Genomic DNA, 12500 nt, shown 5'->3' on the forward strand with positions numbered 1-12500 from the left:
TATCAGAATCAATGGTAGGGGATCACACTGGTTTAGATATGTAGACGATGTCCTCGCAATCATCCCCGAAAACACCAATGTAAATAATAAAGTGAGAATGCTTAACGCGGTCAACAGCAATATTCAGTTCACCGTAGAAGAGGAACAAAACGGACAATTGCCCTTCCTAGATACGTTAATACGACGAGTGGGAAAAACTGTAACTTTCTCAGTATACAGAAATGAAACAAACAAAGAGGATTTAGTACATTACTTCTCCGCACATGATGATAGGACAAAGAGTGGTATAGTAATAGGATTTTTTCTCAGAGCACTACGAAGGCGAATTTGATTACATTATGAAAACCTTTGACAAACTTGGATATCCAGAGGGAATGTTGAAAAGAACAAAAAGAAAAGCAATAAATATTTACAATCGCGGAAAAAAAGAGAGAAATGATAAAAATAATACAAATTTTATATCAGTACCTGGCTCAGAAATGTCACCAATAATAGACAAATATTTAACAAAATCAGGTATAAACATAGCTAAAATAACTAACAAGAGGATAGGTGATTTAATAAAGACTTCTGAAAAGAGAACCAATTCCGAAAACAGCGTCGTATACAAAATCCCATGCAATAGTTGCTCAATGGCTTATTTTGGCGAATCGTCAAGAGGATTAGAAAAAAGAATTTATGAACATAAAAATGACATAAAAACACATAGGACATCTAATTCTTTAGTAGTTCATGCGGAAAAATTCGATCATTTACCAAACTGGAGAGAAGCTGAAGTGCTACATAAAGGTTTTAATAAATTCACTAGAAGAATTGTTGAATCAGCATATATTTCAACTAATAATTCATCGAATCATCGAGGAGGGTTTATCAATTTAGCTAAAGAAACTAGTATTTTAATTCTAAAACACGCCAAAAAAACGACCTTTCCCAAGTGTCCGAAAAGATAATTAGATTTAGTACATAAACTTCAACTGCAGTTCTACATACACTCTCTGAAGAAGTTCTACGCGAACGAAACGTTAGAGTGTTTAGGGTTCCGAGCCTTCCCCTGTGTTTATGTTCTCCATCATCCAAATAATTTGTCTAAAATACTTATCAATATATATATATATATATATATATATATATATATATATATTAATATTCATATACATACACATACAGTACATACATGGTCGTTGACCAAGCGGGTAATTTATTATATATATATATATATATATATATATATATATATATATATATATATGTTACATTGTGATTGGGTCACAGTGAACAGATATGCATGTTTATCAACTACAATTCACTTTAATTCTAGGCCAGCAACATCGAGAAACTCGAGGAGGCCAACATGCAAAAATTGAAAAGTTGTACAGCCAAGGACTCGAACCTACGCTAGCACGTGACAAGTGATAGTGACTTAACCGATTGTGCCATCAAGAGTGTTATAAGTTGAGCGCAATTTTTCTTATAATATATATATATATATATACATATATATATATATATATATATATATATGTGTGTGTGTGTGTGTGTGTGTGTGTGCGTGTGTGCGTGTGTGTGTGTGTGTGTGTGTATGTATGCTCGAGTTACATGTACATGAAATTTTGCGTTCAACTCATCTCCACTATGATAGCACAATTGGTAAGTATACAAACGCGGGAAAGTATACGTACAACACTGAATGGGTCCTAGTGAACATCAAGAGATATAATCTTGATGGCGCAATCGGCTGTCTCTAACATTTGTCACGTGCTAGCCTAGGTGCGAGTCCTTGGCCGTACCACGTTTCAATTTCTGCATGTTGGCCTCCTCGAGTCTCTCTCGATGTAGATGGCTTAGAATGAAAGTGTATTGTGGTTGATAAAAATGTAAATCTGTTCACTGGGACATATTCATTGTTGTACACACACACACACACACACACACACACACACACACACACACACACACACACACACACACATATATATATATATATATATATATATATATATATATATATATATATATATATATATATATTAGGGCTGCATGAAGATGACTTATGGGCTGTATTCTTAAAATTAAAAATCGGGCTCTTGAATCGAGCAAGCAACCATGTTCCGTATTCTCCCCGAGCATAAGGCTGATAATCTGTTTAGTGCCTTGTAAGGCCCTTAATTTCCATTGGGGATACTCAGCGACAGCTTAGGGATCCATCTGAGCAGGAAACTTGTTTATGACGTGTTTTTTTTATGACCATCCCATCATCGGCCATCATTAATGGAATGGGATTTAGGTCGAAGCCCAACCAGTGCCCTCGAAAACGTTTTTTTTTTTTTTTACATTGTTAATGATGTTGCAACGGGAATTAGAAATACTGAAAGTGAATTCTCTCACAAGTCAAGACAATTGGCAGTAGACGTTGCGAGTGCTCCTTGTGAGATGAGAGGGTTGGTGGAGTTGATGGGGCACAGGGAAATTGTATTCCAGGATGGGTTGTCTACACTTCTACTCTGCAGGGTGAGGGAGTCCCTTCAGCTGAATAAAATCGCCTAGCGGTGCCCATAACAAAATGTGCAAGTCCATATCAGTGAATATTAGTACTGATATGTGTAGGAATGATGGTATACATTATTTTTGTGTTTTCGTGAACAATCGTGATTTTCAGTCATTTAATTGTATTTTATGTTAAAGCTGATATTGTCATTTACTTCTTAATACATTTCCGTATCTGTAGATAGAATTACCATCATAATATATATATATATATATATATATATATATATATATATATATATATATATATATATATATATATATATATATTTGTCACCATTCTCATTGCCGTTGTCATAATTTTTGGGATAATTTTCATTGTTGTTGTTATTAATTTATCATCCTGACAACTGTTGTTATTTTTCGGTGAGAGCTGAACAGGAGCTTTCGCAAAATTAACCCGAGGTGCCTATCACTGCCAGATAATTTAGTTTGATGTGCATATTTGCGGTCGCGGTGTGCCTAAATCTGTATGATTATCCACTGTTTCAGATTTTCATAAATAGCTCGTGTAAGGCGTTTCCTATGAAACGCTGATTTTTTAGTAAAATAAACGAAATTTGTTGTCATATAAATGTACTACAAGACACTAAAACACTATTGATACTGTTGACCAAAAAAAAATTTACAGCCTCGGATAGCTAATTTCCAAACTCGTGTCAGTGAACATCTTAAGAAAATTAAGTAGAACCATCAACGAATAAAAATATTTCAGTAATTGCCCCGAGGAAAACTAAATGTGAAATGTTTCAGCGTTCCTTAGCAGCAGCAGCATCGACGTTACGTCAAATGACCAACCCATACCCACTACCCAGTGCCCCTCTACCCCACTCCACCCGACCCGACCCGACCCGCCCCCAAGCTCACGCGCCACATGAGGAAAAAGAAGATGAAATTGGAACTCCGTAGACGACTCAGGACGTGTGTCGGAAACCCAATGAGCATCAAGGAGCGAGCTAAGGGAAGGAGGGAGGGAGGGAGGGAGGGTTGTTTTGACGGGCTTTGATTTACCAGCGTTTCTATCCTTGTAGACAATCTCACGCTTTTATCGTGCGTTATATTATATTTCGTATGTTTTCTCAAGAGGATTTATAGTGTGGCTAATAATCCTGTTTTCTGTAGAAAGTTGTGGAGAGATGATAAAGGTACCTGTGTTTTACTCACACAAAATTTGGTGTAGGGTCAGTGTTGTATAAGGACGTGAGGGAGGGAGGGAGGGAGGGAGAGGGAGGAGAGGAGACGAGGGAGAGAGAATAGGGTGGACAAGGGTAAGGGGGGAGAGAGAAAAAAAGAGGGAACGGAATGAAAGAAAAATATAAAACAAACAATTGGCTATCAGGTGAACTGCAAATTGAAACCTTCCTAAACCTTATCATTCAAAGATTCGTACCGTTTCCGTTCTCTAGAAAAAAAAATGGAAAGAAGGTAGAAAAAGAAGAAAAGAAAGACGCTGAGACACAGCCTTGCCCCTCAAGTACCGAGTTTCAGAGGTTAACATCACGTAGCAGAGTCCCATCCCTCATTGTACTCGTACGTATAGATGTGACAAGCCCTGGGGGGCAGTTGTGTCATGCACTCTGGGGGCCGGGCCCTTGCCCTGAACGAAACCTCCATCTATCGACTCCCATTCATGACGTGGCCCGCTCCCCTCAACTGCACAATGATGAAATTATCTGCCGTCTACCACAACAAAATCTGTACAGTGTGGCATTATATTCAAGGGTCATATTATTAAGAAGAGAAGGTTCTCGTGGTGGGCGGAGACCCACAGAAGAAAGAATCGGACCCGGCAAGAGGTGATCAATAAACGTTTGGAATTCACACCCACAGACATGTGAGCCTGATACAAATTTGCGTGGTAGGCATTGGAAGACCATAAGAGATCTTTGAAATAAAAAATAAAAGAGAGAAAAAATGGGGGTGGTGGTTCTGAGAACAATGTTGTGACACGAACGGGCCTGACAAAAGCTACTCTCCAGTTCAGGAGTGTTCAAAAGTCGCACCGAAAGAAATTTCGAGTATAATTGACGACCCGTTAGGTGGCAGTGGGAGGGGTGGATTTTTTTTTTTTTTTTTTTTTGGGGGGGGGGGTCGTTGGTCCACCGCTCCGTTGGTCGTGCTAGACGAGAGATTCTCGAAAGATTCCCGGGCGATAAACGGGATCCCGCGACCTCCTTAAGGCCCGTGGCGACGTTTGACTATATTCCTCTGGCGAAGGTCGGCACTGCGCTCCGAGCTCACTTCAGCTGGAAGGAGAAATCCCTCGGTAATGTTACCGTGCACTTGGTTCTTGGTTTCCATGTTTTGGTTGTTTTACCTTCTTCTTCTTCTTCTTCTTCTTCTTCTTCTTCTTCTTTTTCTTTTCTTTCTTCTTTTTTTATCTTCTTTTTCTTTTCTTTTTTTCTCTTTTTCTTCTTTTTCTTCTTCTTCTTCTTCTTCTTCTTCTTCTTCCTCTTCTTCTTGTTCTTCTTCTTTCTTCTTTTTTCTTCTTTTCCTTCTTCTTCTTCTTCTTCTTCTTCTTCTTCCTCTTCTTCTTGTTCTTCTTCTTTCTTCTTCTTCTTCTTCTTCTTCTTCTTCTTCTTCTTCTTCTTCTTCTTCTTCTTCTTCTTCTTCTTCTTCTTCTTCTTCTTCTTCTTCTTCTTCTTCTTCTTCTTCCTGTTCTTCTTCCTCCTCTTCTTCTTCTTCTCTTCCTTCTTCTTCTTCTTCTTCTTCTTCTTCTTCTTCTTCTTCTTCTTCTTCTTCTTCTTCTTCTTCTTCTTCTTCTTCTTCTTCTTCTTCTTCTTCTTCTTCTTCTTCTTCCTTTTCTTCTTCCTTTTCTTCTTCTTCTTCCCTTCTTCCTTTTCTTCTTTTTCTTCTCTTCTTCCTCTTCGTCTTCCTCCTCCTCTTCTTCTTCTTCTTCGTCCTCTTCTTCTTCTTCTTCCTCTTCTTCTTCTTCTTCTTCTTCTTCTTCTTCTTCTTCTTCTTCTTCTTCTTCTTCCTTTTCTCCTTCTTCCTTTTCTTCTTCTTCATCTTCTTCTTCTTCTTCTTCTTCCTTTTCTCCTTCTTCTTCTTCCTATTCTTCTTCATCTTCTTCTTCTTCTTCTTCTTCTTCTTCTTCTTCTTCATCTTTTTCTTCCTTTTCTTTCTTTTCTTCTTCTTCTTCCTTTTCTCCTTCTTCTTCTTCTTCTTTTTCTCCTTCTTCTTCTTCTTCCTTTTCTTCTTCTTCTTCTTCTTCTTCTTCTTCTTCTTCTTCTTCTTCTTCTTCTTCTTCTTCTTCTTCTTCTTCTTCTTCATCTTCTTCATCTTCTTTTTCTTCTTCTTTTTCTTCTTTTTCTTCCTTTTCTTCCTTTTCGTCTTCTTCTTCTTCTTCTTCTTCTTCTTCTTCTTCTTCTTCTTCTTCTTCTTCTTCTTCTTCTTCTTCTTCTTCTTCTTCTTCTTCTTCTTCTTCTTCTTCTTCTTCCTCTTTTTCTTCTTCTTCTTCTCTTCTTCTCCTTCCTTATCTTCTTCTTCTTCTTCTTCTTCTTCTTCTTCTTCTTCTTCATCTTCTTCTTCCTCTTTTTCTTCTTCTTCTTCTTCTTCTTCTTCTTCTTCTTCTTCTTCTTCTTCTTCTTCTTCTTCTTCTTCTTCTTCTTCTTCTTCTTCTTCTTCTTCTTCTTCTTCATCTTATTCTTCTTCTTTTCTTTTTCTTCCTTTTCTTCTTCCTTTTCTTCCTTTTCTTCTTCTTCCTTTCCTTCTTTTCTTCTTTTTATTCTTCTTCTTCTACTTTTTATTCTTCTTCTCCCTCTTTTTATTCTTCTTCTCCCTCTTTTTCTTCATGTACTTCTTATTATTCTCCTTCTTCCTCTTTTTCTTCTTCTTCTTCTTCTTCTTCCTTTTCCTCTTCTTACTCTTCTTTTTCTTCCTTTTCTCCTTTTCCTTCTTCTTCCTTTTCTCCTTTTCCTTCTTCCTTTTCTCCTTCTTCTTCTGCTTCTTCTGCTTCTTCATCTTCTTCTTCTTCTTCTTCTTCTTCTTCTTCTTCTTCTTCTTCTTCATCTTATTCTTCTTCTTTTCTTCCTTTTCTTCTTCTTCCTCTTCTTATTCTTCTTCGTCTTCTTCTTGTTCTTCTTCTTCTTCTCCTTTTTTTTCTTCTTCTTCTTCTCCTTCTTCTTCTTCTTCTTCTTCTTCTTCTTCTTCTTCTTCTTCTACTTCTTTCTATCCTTCTTTCTTCTTCTTCTTCTTCTTCTTCTTCTACTTCTTTCTATCCTTCTTTCTTCTTCTTCTTCTTCTTCTTCTTCTTCTTCCTTTTCTCCTTCTTCCTTTTCTCCTTCTTCCTTTTCTCCTTCTTCTTCCTTTTCTCCTTCTTCTTCCTTTTCTTCTTCTTCTTCTTCTTCTTCTTCCATTTCTTCTTCTTCTCCTTCTTCTTCTCCTTCTTCTTCTTCTTCTTCTTCTTCTTCTTCTTCTTCTGTTTCGTCTTCTTCTTCTTCTTCTTCTTCTTCTACTTCTTTTTTCTATTCTTCTTTCTTTTTGCTTCTTCTTCTTCTTCTTCTTCTTCTTCTTCTTCTTCTTCTTCTTCTTCTTCTTCTTCTTCTTCTTCTTCTTCCTTTTCTTCTTCTTCTTCCTTTTCTTCTTCTTCTTCTTCTTCTTCTTCTTCTTCTTCTTCTTCTTCTTCTTCTTCCTCTTCTTCCTTTTCTTCTTCTTCCTTTTCTTCTTTTTCTTCTTCTTCTTCTTCTTCTTCTTCTTCTTCTTCTTCTTCTTCTTCTTCTTCTTCTTCTTCTTCTTCTTCCTCTTCCTTTTCTTCTTCTCTTTTTTCCTTCTTCTTCTTCTTCTTCTTCTTCTTCTTCCTTTTCTTCTTTTTCTTCTTCTTCTTCCTTTTCTTCCTCTTCTTCTTCTTCTTCTTCCTCTTCTTCTTCTTCTTCTTCTTCTTTTTCTTCTTTTTCTTCTTTCTTCTTCTTCCTTTTCTTCTTCCTTTTCTTCCTCTTCTTCTTCTCCTTCTTCTTCTTCTTCCTCTTCTTCCTTTTCTTCTTCTTTTTCTTTTTCTTCTTTTTCTTCTTTCTTCTTCTTCTTCTTCCTTTTCTTCTTCTTCTTCTTCTTCTTCTTCTTCTTCTTCTTCTTCTTCTTCCTTCTCTTCTTCTTCTTCTTCTTCTTCTTTTCTTCTTCTTCTTCTTCCTTTTCTTCTTCTTCTTCTTCTTCTTCTTCTTCTTCTTACTTCTATTCCTCCTCCTCTTCGTCCTACTTCTCTTCCTCCTCCTCTTCCTCCTTTTTTTTTTTTTTTTTTTCTTTCATTCTTTTTTACCCTTTCCGAATTTTTGTCCTTAACTGATGTGCGTACTTTACCAAGTTTGTCTTTCGAGTGGGTAACGTTTAGTCTCTGGTATCTCCCCGCCGAAATACAGTGAAGAGGCCGCCGCTGTCTAAGAGGGGGTTTACACGGTCTAACGGTTCGTCGAACGCGGTTCGACAGACACGTGTTTAAAGTCATGTGTGAACGTGTGAACGGGGTATTTGGTTGTCGAACACGTTGGTTAACCCCTAAATACCCCGTTCACACGTTCACACATCACTTTCAAGACTGTGTGAACCCCCCCTAAAGGCCGTTTCCAATCTGTGGGGGTGCCGAAGGGGGGGGGGTTGGGGGGCAGGGATTACGAAGGGGAATAAGATAGCCTGGCAGGGGCTAGGTCAAGAGAAAAAGGACCCCCAGGTAAAGAATTCATTAAATCTCGTTCGATCTAGTCCTTCCTAGAGGTGTCTGTTCTTTGTAGATTTTAAGTTCCCCTCGGCCCCAGACAATTTCATTTCAGACGATTTCAGCTCGTTCTCGTCGCCACGAGTTCCTGTTGCTTAATTTGCACGAGTCCTGCAGCTATCCTTCGAAAAGACTTTGTGTGTGTATACGTGCGCCAAGCTCTCTTTTTCTTCGCATCAATGGCATACATTGTAGATTTCTGTCTGGCTACTGCTAAATGGTTAGCCTGTTCAAATGAGAGAGGGGTTGTGTTCAGAACTACCTGATTTAACCTCTTTGTCATGATTGATGCCATACTTAGACTTCAATGTGTGAAGATGCACACTAAGTATTACCCCTACAGTAATTATAATGTAAAATCATATTGTATTGTTACATGTATAATGCATTAGACACATCCAATTGAATTGTTTATCGTGTTCAAAATAAAGATTGGTTTATGAACTACGCGATGAAATAGATATATCAGAACATGATATTCTGAAATATATTCTTAACATAGAATAAAAAAGATTACCTTTCCAAGTTCGAAAATTTTGTCTCATAAAGACAACAGTTACGAAAACTAAACATTGTATAGCATCTGCGCGAACAGAACTAACTTCATTATTGATGATACAGATAACTAATACATCTCTATATTTTGGATGCCATCAAGTCTTCATTTCTGAAAAGTTATCTCGCCAAGCATAAGCAAGGGTCTACGAGACTGAGTATACACGTTGGGCGGTGGGCAGGTGTGAAGAGGACGTTAGAGGAATTGTTATTTATTAATTTGAACGTATGGCACCTCATGGGGCGCTCGTTGAAATGATATTCTTAGATACCTGCACACACAGTTAATAATTAATGCATGAGAACATAGGAGATGGGGGGAGGAGAGAGTAGGAGAGAAAAAGAGATAGGCAGGAGAGGAGGGTGGACAGAGAGAGAAACAGAGGGAGAAAGAAAAATATGGTCGGGTGGGGGGGGGATGCAGAGAGACAGAGAGAGAGAGAGAGAAAAGCTTTTTCCCTTTTACACCGGAGGTAGCCAAAAAACAAAGGCATAGAAACCACTCTCACCCATTCCCTCCCCTTCATACACCACTCCCCTCTACCCTCTTCCCTCCCTCTTATCTTGGCACCTCCTGGATGACGGGTCACCCCTGCATCTTGTCCACTGCCCTGGGTCAGAAGCAGTGCCGCAAGACACAGCACATCCACATATATTGTTTCTTGGTACAGCGGGTATTACAGTTCTTGGTTCAAGTGTAATTCTTATGGAGTTCGCTTTCCGTTTCCGGTTCGGTTGTTCCATTTCTCTTGCACCACATTTGCAAAAACTGACAGCCACGGGGCCCGCACAGGGGGTAGGGAGAGCACGAGGAAGACTCCTATGAGAGGTAAGGGTCTTCCGTGCAATGAACCTGTCTCGTGATTGGGGTTCGATTTTTTTCCTAACTTGAGAAAAAAGAGGTCAGTGTACCCCAAGTCTACTCGATGTAATGGAGGACGGTGATACTGATGAGGGTGGTCTTGAGGTGGGGGGCTGGGGGGGGGACTGACTAAAGGGGGAGTGGGGGGAGGTGGGGTAGGGGAAATGAAATGAGCAGATGATCTCAACTGACCCAGGGATCGAGAATGTTTCCTTCGGGAATGGGAATGGAATGCCCGGCGCTTCCAGATTTCCGATAATAAAAACTGATGTTTCTTTTTTTTCAAAAGTGAAAAAAGTGATCACGTCACGTGGACAGACTCTCATCTGGACTTGAAATGGGGACTATTCCTTTCGTCCCTATGAGAAAAGATCGCTAACTCAATCCTCCCTGGTGTCCTTACTAACCCCCCCCCAAAATTTATATATATATATATATAGATGTATATATATATATATATATATATATATACATATGTTTCATTAAAAGTGATAGACAATTCAGCATGCTGAATTTTCTAAAGGATATTCTCCTTATTACGCAAGATAGACTTATTCTCTCTTGCAAGATGTGAGATGATTTCTATAGGAGGTCATCTGGAGCCCCAGAAACCCACTTACGCCAGGAACATCACGAGAACATAACGAGACAAATGCTCACAGAGAACACAGAGATAATCACAACATGCCCGGACACACGCCGCCTCCCCATACTTGAAGCTATATATTAAAAAATTAAACCCCAATCTCAACATACAATCATCAGACCTACAAGCACTACCAAGCATTAGAAGGAACAAAGCCCCTAGTACCAGCCAATCTGAGACTAGGAGAAACGAGATAGATGACACAAGCACGCCTTAAATACCGGCCAGATCACCACAAGCCAACATTCTGATCTCTCCCACCGTGAAGACAAAATCCACTTCCACGCCACTGAAGAAGAGTCAAGTGACTTGAAATCGCGATATGGCAGCCCAGATGACCTCCTATGGAGAAATCATCTCACATCTTGCAAGAGAGAATAAATCTATCTTGCGTAATAAGAAGAATATCCTTAAGAAAATTCAGCATACTGAAGTGTCTATCACTTTTAATGAAACATGTTTGAGAGAAGACCTCCTGCCCATATATACCCTTAATATATGTATATATATATATATACTGTATATATGTATATATATATATATATATATATATATATAATGATGATAATGATAATAATAATAATGATAATAATAATAGTAATGATAATAATAATAATAGTAATAATAATGATAATAATAATAATGATAATAATTAATAAAGATAATAAAAATAATAATAATAATAATAATAATAATAATTATAATAATAATAATAATAATAATAATAATAATAATAATAATAATAATAATAATAATAATAATAATAATAATAATGATAATGATAATGATAATGATAATAATAATAATAATTATGATAATAATAATGATAATAATACGTACATACATACATACACCAAGGCTTTTTACCCCTTACAAGGAAGGTAGACAAAAAGAAAAAGGCTTAAAAACCATTCCCACCCATTCCATCCCTAAATACACTCCACTCCCCACCACCCTCCACCCTCCACCCTCCTTCTTATCTCAGCACCTCCTGGATGACAGGTCATCCCTGCACCTTGTCAGAGGCAATGTCCCAAGACACAGCACATCCACAGCAAGGGTGCTTCATTAAATCGGCGACACCCCCTTTCCGTCCCCCCATGCAGAAAAGGAGAAGACGGGGAGAAATCCCTTCGGGCTGCGTCAAATTTTTCTCTCACTACCTCACCCCCCATCCCCCCACCCATTCCACCACATGCATCACAACATCATCCATACACAACAATTCTCCATTCACCCTTGTCTTCTGTCCTCTCCCGTCCTTCCTCAACAGACATTCCCCTCTTCCCCTCTTCCCCCCTTCACCCCATCATTCCATCTCATCCTAGGACGCCCTCTCATGTTCACTCCCTCCACATCTGCCTTCCATACCTTTTTTACTAGTCTTTCTTCACTCATTTTTTCCATGTGTCCAAACCATCTAATACTCTTTCATCAACCCTATCTCCCAACTCCCTTACCACCTTTGTTCTCCTCCTCACCTCCTCATTTCTCACTCTATCTAGCCTAGTAACCCCCATCATACTTCTCAGACACCTCATCTCAAATACATTCAAACTCCTTCTCTCTTCCTCTCTTATGTTCCATATTTCTGCCCCATACAGTGCTGTTGGCACAATCACTCCTTCATACAGTCTCCTCTTAGCATCCATTACCAAATGTCTATTCCTCATTACACTTTAATCCACCAAGGCATTTACTCGCTTCTCTCAATCTACATTCTACCTCCACCTCCACTCCACCCTTTCCTGCCACATTTGCACCCAAGTATCTAAAAATATCCACTTCCTCCAGTCGCTCTCCCTCAATGCTCACTTCCAGTCTGCTGCCACTTTCACCCCTTGTACATCTCATCACCTTACTTTTACCCACATTTATCTTCAACTTTCTTCTTTCACACACTCTCCCAAACTCTGTCACCAACTTCCTCAACCCCTCCTCTGATCCTGCTACAAGCGCAGTGTCGTCCGCAAACAACAGCTGGCTCACCTCCCACTTTTCTCAATTTTTTTTTTAAACATCTCCAATCACTGTCCCACCACCCTTGCATTTACCTTTCGCACCACCCCATCAATGTATAAGTTGAACAGCCAGGGCGACATTCCACATCCATGATGAAGTTCCACCTTTACCTCGAACCACTCACTCTCTCCATTTCTAATCCTGACACATGTTTTACTACTCTCGTA

The sequence above is a fragment of the Oratosquilla oratoria genome, chromosome 44 (assembly GCF_046742065.1).
Source record: "Oratosquilla oratoria isolate Oo_2021 chromosome 44, ASM4674206v1, whole genome shotgun sequence".
Classification (NCBI taxonomy): Eukaryota; Metazoa; Arthropoda; class Malacostraca; order Stomatopoda; family Squillidae; genus Oratosquilla; species Oratosquilla oratoria.